This window comes from Hippopotamus amphibius, chromosome 4 (assembly GCF_030028045.1).
Source record: "Hippopotamus amphibius kiboko isolate mHipAmp2 chromosome 4, mHipAmp2.hap2, whole genome shotgun sequence".
Lineage (NCBI taxonomy): Eukaryota > Metazoa > Chordata > Mammalia > Artiodactyla > Hippopotamidae > Hippopotamus > Hippopotamus amphibius.
In genome coordinates this window covers 168,519,301-168,536,331 of record NC_080189.1, presented here as the reverse complement: position 1 = coordinate 168,536,331, position 17,031 = coordinate 168,519,301, and positions in this window count along the sequence as shown.

Below are 17,031 nucleotides of genomic sequence, written 5' to 3'. Positions count from 1 at the left end.
ATGTTAAGGCAAGTGTAGTTGAAAATGAGTTTGCAGGTAAGGACAGGAAGATGAGTTTATCCTATTCTGGTGTCTTTATTGTCTCTCTCAGATAAATATCTATCAATGTACCAGGTTTTAGGATGTGAGTTTTGAAGAGCATGACAGAAACCTATCTTCTGAGATGAATGGGAGAATTGACCAGGGATATATAAGAATGTTGCCAGATGATGATGGAGACCCAGCTGAAATTAGAAATAACACATTTTCTATGATGCCAATCTATGCAGAAAGGGCACATTTTCCCTTACTAGTTCCCAGTATACAAAAGAGAGAGTGAGAGCAGTTACATTTTAAGATCTATTGAAGCTCAGAGATTTTTAAGACAAAGAATCAATGGAACTCTAAATTTGGTGAAGTTCATGAAAGACTCACATAATTAAACATTGGGTCAGCCTATCTAAGTTAAAATACTGGCAGGATGGTACTGACCCACTGAGAAAAAAATGATTACAAATAAAAATGTTATAAAAGTACTAGAAATATCAATATCAAAAAAAGTTTAATGTGAAGGATGGAGCAGCCAATAATGGCTATGAGGAAAGATATTGCAAAAGATTAGAGGTAAAGGCTACTGGGGTTTTGATTCCTTAGAAACAGGCAGAGCTAGGCAGCTGTATGTGCTGCTGTTGTGGATGGGAAATTTGAGTAGGATAATAACAGAAGTGGGATGGGATGAAAGAGTGCCATCCTAGAGCCAAAGTTAGTGGAAAACTTGGAGTTTTCTCTAAGAGAGTAGACAAAGCGTCCACCAGATATTAGAGTGGTGTTTTAGCTATTTGTTTGTTTGTTTGTTTGTTTTATTATGTAGGGAGAAAAATTAGAGTAGTGGCCAAGAATCAGAGGCTAATTGTAGCTGATGGTCTTCCTGACCTGTGTCTGGTTGTGTCTGCCGTGAGAAATACACATGAATTATATTAAAAGTAGGTAAGAATGGATACTTGATGAGGAATTTCAAACTGTTCAATAAAGAAGGGCTTTGAATAAATAGTCGAAGTTATTTTAAACTCAAAGACAGAGCACTGGCATCGTAAACACTAATAGAATAAATGAACTTGTCTTCTTCCCATTCCAAAATCAGTGAGCTATAAATGGCACAGTTAACAACACACACAGTTTAGTCATCATTGCAATTGCAAAAGGCATACTTATCAAGTGTCATTAATTTACATGATTAAGTGTCAAGTGGGTGATTCATAAATTTAGGCTCATTGTAAAAGGCAAACCCATCTCCCAGTAGGGGTCAAGGAGCTGAGTAGAAAAAACTAAATTAAATCCCATCTAATCTTTCTAAGAAGTTTTAACTTTGCATCAGCAATTTAGCCTACAATTATGGTCAATGTTGTGTGGATCTTCCAGAAACACCTCAAAATTCAAGTAAAAGCAGAACACTGCATCTGCATTCTTGGAGAAATGTTGCATCCTTAGGCATTTGACACAAATCATTTAAAAAATTCTCACGTTGATTTTACCTAAATATGGTGCCTCCGGCAGCTTTATTGAAGGAACAAAAAGAGGAAAAATGAATAAGGATACACATAGTAAGAAAATATCTCCAAATAAGATGAAGAGTTTTTGAAATCTCTTTTCCATCCATCTTGCATGCTTTTATAGGACCCCTGTTCCAATCGACCCAGGAGGTAATAGATACTCAATGAATATTGCATTTTGTAGTATCCTTCCATTGAAAGATCTATAAATTTTTTACTAAAATTAAAAACTTTTTTTTCATTTTAAAAGGCATTTTCCAGATTTTGGCTGAAGTAATTGAATGTACGAGAAACATATAGTTGGTACTTTACGGGGAAAAAAAAAGAATGAGGTATTTTAGAATATTTGAACCAGTTATATTTGAGACCAAGGAACTATTTCAGTTTTGTGATATACTGGTTAAATTGCTATTGGGAACGTGAAGGAACACTTACAGTGAAAGCACCTATCTCATTTTAGTCTTTAGAATCTTGTTAACAACAAAAACCTTTTTTTTTTAAAGATGTACTTTGGTCCATTGGGAGTTAATGTGTTCTCTGCTCTTGCCCCACCTCTATTCCCCAGAATCTTCCAGTTCTAAAAAATAGCAGATATTGTGGTCTTAATGATTAAAGTTTAGTAAAGGATGTGTTTGATTTCAACCAAAGTTGTTCATTATTTTTTAAAGGAGACTCTTCTCTCCTTCTCTCCCTCACTCCCACCTTCCTACTGTTCTTTCTCTCCCTCTCTCTTTTTCTATCCCTTCTCCCTCTTTCCTGTGTAGACCTGTGCAGGTATGCAGCACAATGGAAAAAAGTGCAGAAAATATGAAGTCCAATGTGCTGAATTGTAGCTGAGTAGATTTTTTGGATGGAAAAGCTTTCCAAGGAGCTCAGCTCTGTTCTTTGTAAGAGCCCGTTGGAGTCTAGACACATAAATTTCTGAGTCTGTAGAGATGATTTGTGTGCTGGTCTAATCCTGGAATTCTCTGATTATAGAATTTGGTAGTGACGTGTTTCTAAATAAAAAGGAATGGTGAGGCCCTTGATGATGAAAATGTCAGTAAAAAAATGAATTGAGTCAGAAAACAAGGGCATCTGGCTTAACACAGAAAAGGGACTTTTCTGCCACTGTTGGGCTTTCTGAAAGTATTTTTGAATGTTTCACCTGACGCATTAGTTTCCTAGGACTGTTGTAACCAGGTCGCTTAACACAGCAGAAATTTATTCTCTTACTGTTCTTGAAGCTAGAAGTCTGAAATCAAGTGTCTCAGGCCCTGCTATCTAAAGGGTCTATGAGATTCTCCACAGTTCTGGTGGCTGGCAGAAATCTTTGGTGTTCTTTGGTGTGTAGAAACATCACTTCGGTCTCTGCCTTTGTAGTCACGTGGCTTTTTCTCTGTATGCTTTTTGTCCAAATTTCCTTTATCTTATAAGGATACCAGTCATTGAACAAGCAACTTTTCTTTTAAAAGTGATAAATTAAGAGAAAACATTTAAAATCATGAAGCATATCTCTTTGCTTTCTACCACAGTTCACCGTTTCTTTCTTCATCTCAAAGCTTTCTACCATCATGGGCTTTACAATTCCTCATATTGTTTATAGATGTTTCCTACAGTTTGAGAGATCACACATTTCCCTTTCCTCCATTACTCAATTCTTACCTCCAAGAGGTTTTCCAAGATTTTGCCTTCATCAAAGTACAATTTAGCATTTCTGCCAAGCCAAAAAAGAATCTCTTATAAATGAGCAAATAAACTACTGTGCAACAGAGAAATATAAACATAAAAGTATAGACACACATGCATAAACTATACAATTCCAAAATTCTTGATCTGGGCAATTTTCATCTGCCATTGCATCCTGCTGATTTATCCTACAAAGATCCTCAACCTGGGATGGTTATTTTATACTAATATGCATAGTCTATGTTAATTTTAAAACAAGGAGAATAAAAGATTTCGGTGGTGATAACTCAGCTGCCCTGTGGGATGCACCTTTGATTCTTCACCAGAGTTATTTAGCTATTTCCAACTTGCTCCATTCTCCCCAAATCTCTTACCTAACCATATCCTTCACCATTCTCTGGGACTTTGTTATTCCCACCTCAAGTAGGAAAGGGAAGTAGTTAGGTAGAAAATTGCTCAATTTCCTGCCAAACGACTTGCAAATGTTGTTATGTATATGTACATGCTTCTTTCTCTTTTACCTTCTTCCTCTCACATCACAGACTGCATCCTTCTTTTTTCATTTTCTCCAAAACTGAATTTACTACATTCCTTGCCTATCTCCACTTTCACCCTCACCAAACAAACAAACAAACAAAAAGCCTACTCTTCCTTGAACATTTCCTTGCTCAGTAATTGGAAAAACTATTACTTGGTACCTCGAGTCTCACCCACATCTGTTTAAGATGATATTTAGATAAGAATTTAGACTTAGACTTTAGAGTTAATAATGTAATGAGTTACGACCTTAGTCGGGATGGAATGAATGAACTTTGCTTGTGAGAAGAACAGGAGTTTCAGGAAACCAGGAGCAGAATGTTATGGACTGAAAGTTTATGTCCCCCCAAAATTCATATGTTAAAATCTTAAACTCCAATGTGATGACATTAGGAGGTGGGCCTGTGGGAGGTGATTAGGTCATGAGGGTGGAGCCCTCATAAGTGGGATTAGTATCTTTATGGAAAAGATCCCAGCAAGTCCTCTAGTTCTTTCCCTTCCTCCATATGAGGACACAGTAAGAAGATAGGCACCTATAAATCAGAAAGCTGGCCCTCATTAGATGCTGAATCTGCCAGTGCCTTGATCTTGGACTCCCTAGCCTCCAGATATGTAAAAAATAAATATTTGTTATTTAAGACACCTAGTCTATGGTATTCTGTTATAGTTCAAAAGGACCAAAACATTGTCCGAGCTAGTGTTTTATTCATCTCTTCTTCACCCTGTTACTGAAGGCGGAATGGCTGTTTCAGGATTATTAGGATGGCTGAAGACACAATACCCAACACTGGACAGGTGAGATCAACAGCAGTTTACTAATCGTAAAAATTCAGTGTGGGGGATGAGGACGCCATGCCATGCAGAGCCACGGGGGGGTGCAGCCTGGAAATGAGTGAATCAGCAGAGGCTGTGGGACCTGGCCTCTGCAGTAAAAAGAGAGTAGAGTGAACCCTAGTTCCTGTGGGAGTATATGATTGGCTTTGAATAATTCTGTGGGCTGGTAGGGAACTGAGGCCTTTTACTCAGAAACAAGCAGCCACTGTGCTTGATCTCCAGGTTAAAGAAGGTTGTTTGTCTATAGGACCATATCAGTGTGAGCACAGTGTGAGTTGAACTTGTGGTTAGGACTTTCAAGACCCCTCTTGGTTTCCCTAGATGGGGTCTTGATTTTAGACCTTATTCCACAGCCAGGTCATTACTGGAGTCTCCATTTTTTTTTTCTTTTTCCCTCTAACATCCCAACATTTCATAATAGCTTTCAACTCTACCATCATAATAACTCTTAAACCATCATCTTTGTCACACTATCTCTCTCCACCACTTTACTAGCCTTTCTCTGATCGTCCATTAGAATGTGACTCGGCAATCACCTCTCCAGGGTCACTTCTATAAACTTTCTTGAGATTGAGAGAGATGCCTCTCTCATTGGTCTCATGACATCATTTGCCTAACCTATCATCAAATACACCATCTGGAAACTTTTACTTTTTCTCTTCAAAAATAAACCTCAAGCTTTAGATGTCAGAAACTGTGTTTTGTGCAATAGACCTAATGTGTGACACATAGTAGGTGCACAATAAATAGACGCTAAGTTTAACAAATGACATTGAGAGGAATGTGCATCTATCCTACTGTAGTTAAACCAGCTTTGTTAAAATTGTTAATCTCAGTATTCAAGGCACTTCTGGTTCCTTATTAGAAGTTTTCTTTCTCACCTCTTCTCATCTTGCTACTCACTAAGTTTTGTTTTCATTCAGAACGCTAGCTGGCACCATCAGTGAAGTATTGGTTTTCCCAGGTTCCTAGGAAGCACTTTGGTCTTCATGGAACAACATAAATTCTTGCTGTTGGTCTGAGAACCCAATAGAGCAATGTGATTTATGTCTGCTTTCATGCCTCTGGCAGTCCCAGGCAGCACCTGCCAGGGTACGGCTGCTGTATCAGCAAACCAAATGGGAAGGAAATGAATGTGTATCTTGGTCCCCAAAGAGAAACCCACTTCCACTGCAGCTAAGCTCAACAGTTTAGGACTCCCATTTGACTCCAAAGAACATGAAACACTCCACTACTTTTTGAAATCATTTGCTTATATGTGGCTGCAGTTCACACAATCCACTGTGTCTTTTTCCTTCATACTCCAAAGGGCAGAGATATATGAACTCTTCTATGCAGAGATCACTGAATAATGCTTGCTACTATCACATTTCATTGGCTTCAACACTGTTCTTTGTTGAAAATATGTGGTTCAATCACAAAAGCAACAACATTCCCCCAGGGTACCCATTAGGCAGAAGGGGAGCATAGTTGTAAACAATCTGCTTTGTAAAATAGAGGTCTCTAGATGGGAGGGCATCAGAATTGTGTTTGTTGAATATTTCATAGCCTTGGATGTACAATTTACAGACAGGGAGGGAATTGAAGAGGATAGTCACTCAAAAACACAGTGTCTAGGAAAGAACTTTTCTCCCTTCTTTCGATAATTGTGTAGGGGAAGCTAGAGTGTGAATGATCAGTGAAGGCGAGAAAATACATGACGAATGAAAAATGGGAAAAATTTTTTTCAGATTTCTTGGAATGATGTTTCTGTTCACTGATTCATTGTGAAATGGTTTTATAAGTGTGTATTTTGCCATAGGCTTGAGATAATTTGCTTCATGTTATCTAGTAAACAACACAGATGGACAGAAATCATAATCAACGAGAAACCATCTGTGTAGGATTGCAAAGGTACATTTTTTTTCTAGAGGTAGGAAAATGTCTTGAACTCAAATGTACTAGATTCACAGGCTTTACTCTAGTGCCCATGGCATCTCCAGGTTTCAGGAGACAAAGTTGCTAAACTTATACCCCCAAATGTGTATGTGTATATATACACATGATTTTTGTAAAAAGATACTGCATAACATTAATCAGATACTCACATCATCTCCTCATTGTCACCTTCTCCAGATTTGTATATAATGACCTAAAGAAAAATGGATGGCAACTTACATGACACTGTAAACGTTGATTGTTTTGTTTCCACTAGCAGCCAGCCTGTGACTTCTCAGCTATCCCATTTAAATGCTCTAGACATTTGCTCAGTTTTAAATTGTGGAAAATATATAATTGTTTATTAATAGTGTTAGGTTTTCTAATGATAATTAACTTATTTTTAGTATGTTTAATTTTATTTTATGTGCATTGCTTATTTTAGAAAACTGGTGTGCTTCCTTGGTGGTGCAGTGCTTAAGAATCCGCCTGCCAATGCAGGAGACACAGGTTTGAGCCCTGGTCCAGGAAGATCCCACATGCCGTGGAGCAACTAAGCCTGTGTGCCACAACTTCTGAGCCTGCACTCTAGAGTCCGTGAGCCACAGCAAGAGAAGCCACTGCACTGAGAAGCCCGCACATCACCAGGAAGAGTAGCCCTTAGTTCCTGCAATGAGAGAAAGCCCGCCTGCAGCAACAAAGACCCAACACAGCCAATAAGTAAGTAAATAAATAAATTTATTTTTTAAAAAAAGAAAACTGGTAATTTTTCTGAGGGCCTAATATTATTAAGAGGGTGAAAAAGTAACCCACAATGTGGGGGAAACATTTGTAACACATATACCTGATGAAGATTCATATGCAAAATAATTTTAGAAGCACCTAAAAAATCAATGAGAAAAAAAATGGTCTAACAGAAAATAACATACTGTGTCACTTTACAAAAGAGAGTGTAGAAATGACCATTAAACATAAAATAGGTGCTCAATTTTATTAAGTATCAAGAAATGAGAATTTAAAATTATACTGGGATACTCTCACACCTCCACCAGAAAGCTAAAATGAAAAATAGGTAATACAAGGTGCTGGCAAGGATGTGAAGCAACTGGAACTCTCAGTTGTAGATGGGAGAATAAATTGATACAATTTCCTGAGAAAATTGACATATTCCTATGTCTCAGGGATTTCACTTGTGGGCATATATCAAACAGAAATAAGTGTATAGGTTTACTACAAGACATGGACAAAAATATTCACAGATAAACATTGAAAACTACTCAAATGTATATTTACAGTAAAATGATAAAAATTTTGCTGCACACAATGGAATATTACAAAACATTGCAAAAAAAAAAAAAAAAAAAAAAGCAAATGCCCTCCTCAGTAGTGTGACTGACTGAATGAATCATATCATCATAATGTTTCAGAAAAGAGACACAAATGAGCATATAGTGTAATATTTCATTTATTTAACTTCAAAAGCCAGATAAAATAAATTTATAATTTAAAAAGTCAGTTTAGTGATTTCCTTTTAGAGGAAGTTACTCAAAAGGGAATGAGGGTCTTCTGAATGCTGATAATGTTCTTTCTTGATCTAAAGGCTGATTACATAAATATTGTCACTGAAAATTAATTGAGGTGGTATACTTTGATTTGTGTACTATTTATACCTGTATGATATACTTCAATAAATAAATTATTTTAAAAGAAAACCTTTTAAATCTCTACCAAAAAACTATTAGAACTAAAAAATGCATTCAGTAAAGTTGCAGGATACAAGATTAATATACAGAAAAATGTTGCTTTTCTATACACTAATAAGGAACTATAAGAAAAAGAAATTAAGGTAACAATTCCATTTGCCTCAAAAAGAATCAAATACCTAGGGATAAACTTAACTGAGGAGATGAAAGACCTATACTTTGAAAACTATGAAACACTGATAAAGAAATTTGAAAATAATGCAAAGAAATGGAAAGATATCTCATGTTCTTGGATTGGAAGATTTAATTTTGTGAAAATGTCCATATCACCCAAAGCAATCTACAGATTTAATGCAATTCCTATCAAAATACTCATGACATTTCTTATAGAACTAGAACAACTAATCCTAAAATTTATATGGAACCAAAAAGGCCCCTAGTTGCCAAAACAATATTGAGAAAACAGAAAAAAGCTGGAAGCATCACATTCCCTGACTGCAGGATATACTACAAAGTTACAGTAATCAAAAGAGTAAGGTACTGGCACAAAAACAGACACATAGATCAATGGAACAGAATAGAGACCCCAAAATACTTAGGATCAATTAATCTACAAAGAAGGAGGCAAGAATATACAATGGATATGAGATAATCTCTTCAACAAGTGGTGCTGGGAAAACTGGAGAGCTACTTGTAAAAGAATGAGATTAGAATATTTTCTCACACCATACAAAAATAAACTTTAAATTATTTAAATATATAAATGTAAGGGAAACCATAAAACTAGAAGAGAACATAGGCAGAACACTGACATAAATTGTTGCAATATTTTTTTTGATCTGTCTCCTATGGCAAAAGAAAAAAAAGTAAAAATAAACAAATGGGGACTAATTAAAGTTAAAAGCTTTTGCACAGCAATGGAAACTATCAACAAAATGAAAAGATAACCCACAGAATGGGAGACAATATTTGTAAATGATATGGTCAATAAGGGGTTAATATCCAAACTATGTAAACAGCTCATACAACTCAATATCAAAAAATAAGCAATCCAACCAAAAAAATGAGTAAAAGACCTGAATATGTTGTTCCAAAGAAGACACAGAGATGGACAATAGGTACATGAAAAATGCTCAACATTGCTAATCATCACAGAAATCAAAACAACAATGAGATATCATCTCAAACCTGTCAAAGTGGCTATCATCAAAAAGTCTACAAAAAACAAAAGTTGGTGAGGGTGTAGAGAAAAAAGAACCCTAGTACACCATTGGTTGGAATGTAAATTCATTCAACCACCAAGGAAGATTATATAGAGGTTCCTCAAAAAACTAAAATTAGAACAGCCATATGACCCAGCAATCTGACAGCTGGGTATATACCTGAAGAAAATTAAAACACTAATTCAAAAAAATATATGCACCCCAATGTTCATAGCAGCATTACTTTCCATAGCCAAGTTACAGAAACAACCTAAGCGCCCATACACAGATGAACAGATAAAGAAGATGTAGCACATACAATATAATATTACTCAGTCAAAAAAGAATGAAATTCTTCCATTTGCAACAATGTAGATGGACCTGGAGAATATTATGCTTAGTGAAATAAGTCTGACAGAGAAAGACAAATATTCCATGTCATCATGAATACATGGAATCCAAAAATAAAACAAACAAATGTATATAACAAAGCAGAAACAGACTCACAGATATAGAGAACAAACTAGAGGTAACCAGAGAGGAGAGGAAAGGGAATAAAAGTGGGACAGGGGTAGGAGATTAAGAAACACAAACCACTATGTATAAAATAAATAAGCAATGAGGATATATTGTACAGCACAGAGAAATATAGGTATTATTTTGTAATAACTTTAAATGGAGTGTAGCCTATTAAAATATTGAATCACTGTGTTATACACTTGAAACTAATATAATATTGTAACTCAACTATACCTCAGTTACAAAATAAAGAAACAATAAAACAAAAGACAAGTTGCTTGCCTTATTTTTTTCTTTCTTTCTGCCCAGAAAGAGAATATGATGGTTGGAGTTACAGAAACCATCTAGTAATCATGAGCTGATCCTGTTCATGGGAGCCACATGTAAAGGGTGATGAAATGGAAAGAGAGAAGGAAGCTGTGGAACTGAAAACATTGTGGATCCTCTGACTCAGCTTTGACTACCTAGAATTTTACATGAGAGAAAGAAATATTTCCTTTCTTAAGACATCCTTCCACCCAATAAATAAATAAAATTAATTTAAAATGAACAGAAGGAAATATGAACCTTCAGTACTCCCCAACCTACCTTGTGGAATGTGAAAGATAGTGCACAGGGAGGTTTTGTTAATTTCTACAGAAGCAAGGTTTTTGTTAGGAGGGAACTCTCTGACATTACCTCATTCACATTTTAAATTATCTGAAGCCTTTGTTCGCACCCCCTGCCTCCCCACCCCAACAGCCCATTTAGGTGGCCTTCATTCAGGGTAAAGGTTTTTTTTACTTGTATAAATGCTATTACATTATAATTTATCTGTGTATATTTTAGCTTTCCTTACTATCTTGTGAGCTTGTTCAGTGAAATGACTCTTTCCTATTTACTATTATATCACAGTTTAAGTATTAATGGTGCTTTAAAATTTATGAAATTGAATCGAATAATTAGAGAATATGCTTCAGCTTCAAAATGATAGAAATCAAGTTCAATAAAATGTATATACTATTGAATAAACATTTTAATTTTTGATTTGAGCTAATTTAAAATATCTCACAATGTAGTAATGTTTATAGGCTCCATGATTTTCTAAAATATTTATTTACTTATAGACTTTATAAACTTTATTTTTCACACATTTTTAGGTTCACAGAAAAATTGAGCATATAGCAGAGATTTTCCATATATTATCTGCCCCCACATGTAGACAACCTCCCCCAATATCAACAACTGTCACCAAAGTGGTACATTTATTATAAACAATGAACCTACTTTGACATATCATTATCACTCAAAATCCCTAGTTTACATTAGGGTTCACTCTTGTCTAGTCTATGAATTTTGACAAATATATAATGACATGTGTATTATTATAGTATCCTACAATAGTTTCACTGCTCCCAAAATCCTCTGTGTCCTGCCTATTTATATCTTCCTTTCCTTTTACCCAATCTTTTTTTTTACTGATCTTTTTACCGCTTCCATTGTTTTGCCTTTTCCGTAATGTCATGCGGTTGGAATCATATAGTATTCAGCCTTTTCAGACTGGCTTTTTTCAGTTAGTAATTCATAAGTTTCCTCCTTTTCTTTCCATGGCTTGACAGCTTAATTATTTTCAGTCCTTAATAATATCCTATTGTTTGGATATACCACAGTTTATTTATCCATTCACCTACCGAAGGATATGATGGTTGCCTCCAAGTTTTGACAGTTGTGAATAAAGTTGGCTATAAAATAAATTCGTGTGTGGTTTTTGTGTGGACATAGTTCTCAACTCCTTTGGGTAAATACCAATGAGTATAATTTCTGGATCATGTGGTAAAGTATGTTTTGTTTTGTAAGAATCTTGTCAAGCTGTCCTCCATAGTGGCTGTACAATTTTGCATCCCTATTAGCAGTGAATGAGATTTCTCTGTCTTCACCAGCATTTGGTGTTGTCAGTGTTTTGGATTTTGGCCATGCTAATAAGTATGTAGTAGTATCTCACTGTTGCTTTAATTTGCAGTTCCCTAATGACAAATAATGTTAAGCATCTTTTCTTATTTGCTTTGCTTATTTGCCCTCTGTGTCTCTTCTTTGATGGGGTATCTATTCAAGGTTTTTCATTATTTTTCAATTGGGTCATTTGTTTCTTGTGTTTTAAGAGTATTTGTAGGTTACATGATTTTCAAAAAAGATAAATTAAAAAAATCATTGTGCTTATCTTAACGTTTAATCTTCTAATGAATTTTTGAAATGATTTTTAAAATTTTCTGAGTATAAAAGTTATATGCACTTATTTTAGAAATATTAGATATTATAGATATTAGATATTATTATATATTTCATCTATAATATAGATATTATAGGTGAAAATCATGTTAAAATGTCTTTTAATACTAACACACACAGGTAATTTCTAACATATTAAAAACTATGTATTGTCTGCAGAGGCAGAACTAACTTTCTTGTCTTTATTCTTTCCTTTCTATCTTCCTGTCTTGTGCCTTCTTCTGGAGGCAAAAACATCATGTAATCTAGAAATGTTTGCCTCTGCAAAAAGCTTCTTGGGATGTTTCTTCATTTAAGGCAACTGGGCACCTACCATTCCAGGGGGCAAGAGTGTTAAAAGCAAGTATTTTGGCTTGACAAAGGTGCTCCTCCAAGTGACTTGTATTTGCTTCAAATATTTTATATTTAAAAAAAATATAGACAGTTGTTTTAAGAACAGTATACACCAATGCACCTAGAACCCCAGAAAGCTGTGTAATCATTTCCAAGGAGAATTGTATAATTCTAGTGTATATGTCTGTATTAGTAAATAATATACATTTTGCTTTAGGCATATTAAAATTTAGATGACACTTTAAGTGACATCCAAGTTTGAGAATCATTTGCAACTTTTGCTTCATGCAACATTATGATTTTGAAATGCATCCACATTGACACAAATAGGGTATTATGAGTATTTTCCTATGACAACACTTAAAACTTTATTCTATATAAGCATACATGATGTATGTATTTTTCAATGTCTGAATCATGTGGATTTTTGTTGTTTCAGATATTTTTTTCCTTACTAGTATATTGGGGGTATATCTTTCAGTCAACTGCCCATCATTAATTTAAACTGTAAACTGGATTTCTATATTACTTTTTTTGAAATTATCTTAGCACTAGGCAGCTTTAGCTCAAGCTTTGCTTTCTGCTTCTATTTTACTCCAAGCTTTATAGAGAATTAGATGACTATTCAGGTAAATAATTAATATCCTTGATTTTATGAATGACATGATCCTACATTATTATTGGTTATGTATTTATATTTCATTTTCCAGGAGATCTCAATGCGCATAACTGAATCAAAGTTAATCAGCATTTTATAGGACACAGAGGTAAATTTACTGCCCATTTAAGAGTATAAAGAACCTAAGATATGATATTTAGTATATTCAACTAAGTGCTATGTTCAAAATATATCAAAGTAACAAAGAAAACAATTCTATTAGTGGATTAAAGTATATCCAGGTTGAATTAAACATAGAGTAATATGAGTTAATATATCTGGACCACAAAATTCTCTCCTGTGCCTTTTCCCAATTACAAACTGTTAACAGATTATGCCAGAGGCAATGGAGAATCATTGAGTGTTGTTTTCAGAGCTGTAACAATTAAGGTGGAAATTCCCTGGCCTTGCATTTATGAGCCTCCATGATGTAAATGGGATTTGCTTTTTTTATATTCTACCTTATTCATGTTCGTATACATGAGGCCCTAGCCAAACTGACTTGTTTGCAATTTCAGCACACATTCCTTTCCCCACATGTGTGCTTTAGCTCCTGATTTTCCATCTGCCTGGAATTTTCTTCTCCCACCGTATTTTCTTGTCAATACCCTCCTCTTAGGCAAAGCTCAGCATGAATACTGGGTTCTTCATGATTATTTACCTACTCCCCACCTTCCCTCTTTTAGAATAATTAATTCACCTTTTATTTACATTGCACCTGATTCATGCTGGCCACTGTGCTAGAGTCTGAGCACATAAAGAAGAGAACATGATGCTTGTAAGAATTTACATATTAGAGAATGTGGCAGAGTAGACAGATTCTTTGTGAATTAGCCATAATATAAGACGATTAAGTGCAATGACTAAAGTCAGCACAGCTTCTATATAACGTAAACAAGTGAGACTGAATCTGTCTTGGGGCACCTCAGAAGCACTTTTCTATGTCCCAATATTTCAATAGTTATTAAACAGAGGAGGAAGACAAAAACTATGCAAAGGGAGTATACTAAGCACGACTCCCTCTCTTGCCCTTTCATCCCACCTGCCTAAATGGTGAGCCTAGAACAAAACCTGACATAAATGAAGCTGTAAATAAAGATGTGGTGAATGTATATATTAATTCAAAAAAGTATGACATGCTAAAGGATCTAATCATGGGGTAACATGATTTAGAAAACATTTCTCCGAGAAGCACAGATAAGAGTGGGGAAGTCAGGATGCTGACACAGGTAAGAGGTAACTGTGCAATCCAGGAGTGGGATTCACCTTCAGCTACAGTTCTCTTGCAGGAGGAATTATTCCTTTGTATTAGAGCCATGTGTATCTATGTGTTATCTCTCTAACTAGACCTCAGTATCTCATCATCGGGATGGCTAACTGATGCATCTTTTCTCCTCGAGAGCTTGCAGGATGATGGATGGTTCACACACATTGTTCAATGAAGAAGGTTTTAAGGGAGTTTTGATTGAAGTCATAACATGGTGCCAAGTATTGGTTAGGTCTACACCATGGGATGTGGTATACTTGCAAGTCTTAATTTTTAGGAATACAGTAGATCCCTGGTTATGTTTCACAACGGTTACGACTTCAGTAACAGTTTGTATAGATAAATCGTCACCTTTATGGCCACTGAAGTTTATATATTTTATCAATTTTAATCCTCACAACCATACTCGTGAGTTAGGAACTACTATTATTTCCATTTCATTAATGATGAAATTGAGGCACAGGGAAGTTGAACAAATTGCCCAGCATCTCACAGTTAGAGGATAGGTGTATTGGATATTTAAGCCCATTACTCTTATTGCTTGTACACCACATCTAAAAAGCACTACAAATTCTGAACAGCATAATTAATTGACAATTAAGAGACAGTTCTAAAACATTTTGATTGAAAATAGACAACTTGGCAGTAAATATGTTTCTTTATCAGTTTGCTAAGGCTGCTGTAATGAAGTACCACAAACAAGGAGGGTTAAACAATAGAACATTATTTTCTCACAGTCTTAGAGGCTGGAAGTCTGAGATCAAGGTGTATGGCAAAGCTTAAGTATTTTTTATTTTTAATTTTTCAGTCTTTTTATTTTATGTTGGAGTATAGTTGATTAACAATGTTGTGATAGTTTCAGGTATTCAGCAAAATGATTGTTACACATATACATGTATCTAATTTTTTTTCAAAACTTTTCCCATTTTAGTTGTTACATAATAATGAGCAGCTTTAAGCCTTAAGGGCTTGAGGGAAGGGTCTGTTCCAGCCATCTCTCTTTGGCTGTATTTTTTCTTTTTGGCGATTTTTTTTCTATAAAGTTACCTACCTAAATGTAAGTTTTCCAAATTTCTTGGCATATAGTGTTTTACTTATTTATTTGTTTGTTTGTTTGGCTGTGTTGGGTCTTCGAGTGGACTTCCTCTAGTTGCGGTGAGCAGGGGCTACTCTTCATTGCAGTGTGCTGGCTTCTCATTGCAGTGGCTTCTCTTGTTGTGGAGCACTGGCTCTAGGTGCATGGGCTTCAGTAGTTGAAGTACTTGGGCTCAGTAGTTGTGGCTCACGGGCTCTAGAGGGCAGGGTTTGTAGTTGTGGTGCACGGGCTTAGTTGCTCCATGGCACGTGGGATCTTCCTGGACCAGGGATCGAACCTGTGTTTCCTGCATTGGCAGACAGATTCTTAACCACTGGCCACCAGGGAAGACCTCTCTTTGGCTATTAAAAGGCTATCTTCTCCCTGTGTCTTCACATTGTCTTACCTCTATGTGCATCTCTCTGTGTCTTAACTCCCCTTTTTATAAAGACACCGGTTATATTGGATTAGGATCCACCCTAATGATCTCACTTCAAGTTAGTTATCTCCACAGAGACCCTATCTTCAAATAAGGTCACATTTCTAGGTAAAGAGGTTTATGACTTCAACTTATGAATTTGAGGTGAAATGATTCAACTCATAACAATTGATATGAGAAAAAAAATGATCAGTATAATAGTGAAATTTAGATTGGGATTTTTGTTTACTTTAAAGGAAATATTCATTATATTTAAGAAGCACAGACTGAATGAAATATCCATTTGGCATTTTAAACAAATACTATTTAAAACTTCTATATTTTAAGATAGTTTATGATACTAAGTGCCTCAGAAATCATATTTTGCTATTAAAAACTAATCAATGAAGTCTATTTTCAAATGAAGATGTCTAACTCTTTGTATGTTAATGCTATATATTTTTTTGTATATCAAACTTTTGGGGGCTGAATATGACTCTTCTTCAAAGAACATATTGTGGTTAATTTAAAGGAAAGTCTAATCTAATACTCTCTTAATATGAACATATTTTTAGCCTGTTCTGTGAGGTTGAAAAATAGCAGAAAGTTGTTTTCTGCCCATTTTTTTACTTATCATTAAAATAATAGAAATAAACAATATGCAGAAAAGGGGAAATAGAGAAAAATAATCAACAGAGCAGCTAATTTTCCACTTATGCAAATCACACTCATTTCTATTTCAATGCCAAAAAACAAGGATGTCTTCAAGGCTATTCCATAAACAATAGATAACACAGCTGTTTCTCAGAAGGCCATTTTAAAATTCACTTTTATTAATTAGGAAGCTAATTCTAGAAAGGAAAAAAAAAACCTCTTTAACCTCCATTGATCACCTAAGAACACACTCCTCTAATTGGCGATGAACTGTCTTAATCATGGTGAATAATGGATTTCACAGTAAGGATTCTGCTGTCCCTGAGTTCAAACATCCTTCATAGATTCCCTCTATAGCCTTTGGGTGTCTCAATTTCCTTCAGAGTTGATTTGTTTAAAAAAAGACTTTGCTGCTAAAGCAACTGGTTCCATTCCCAAAGTGCGCAGAAGAC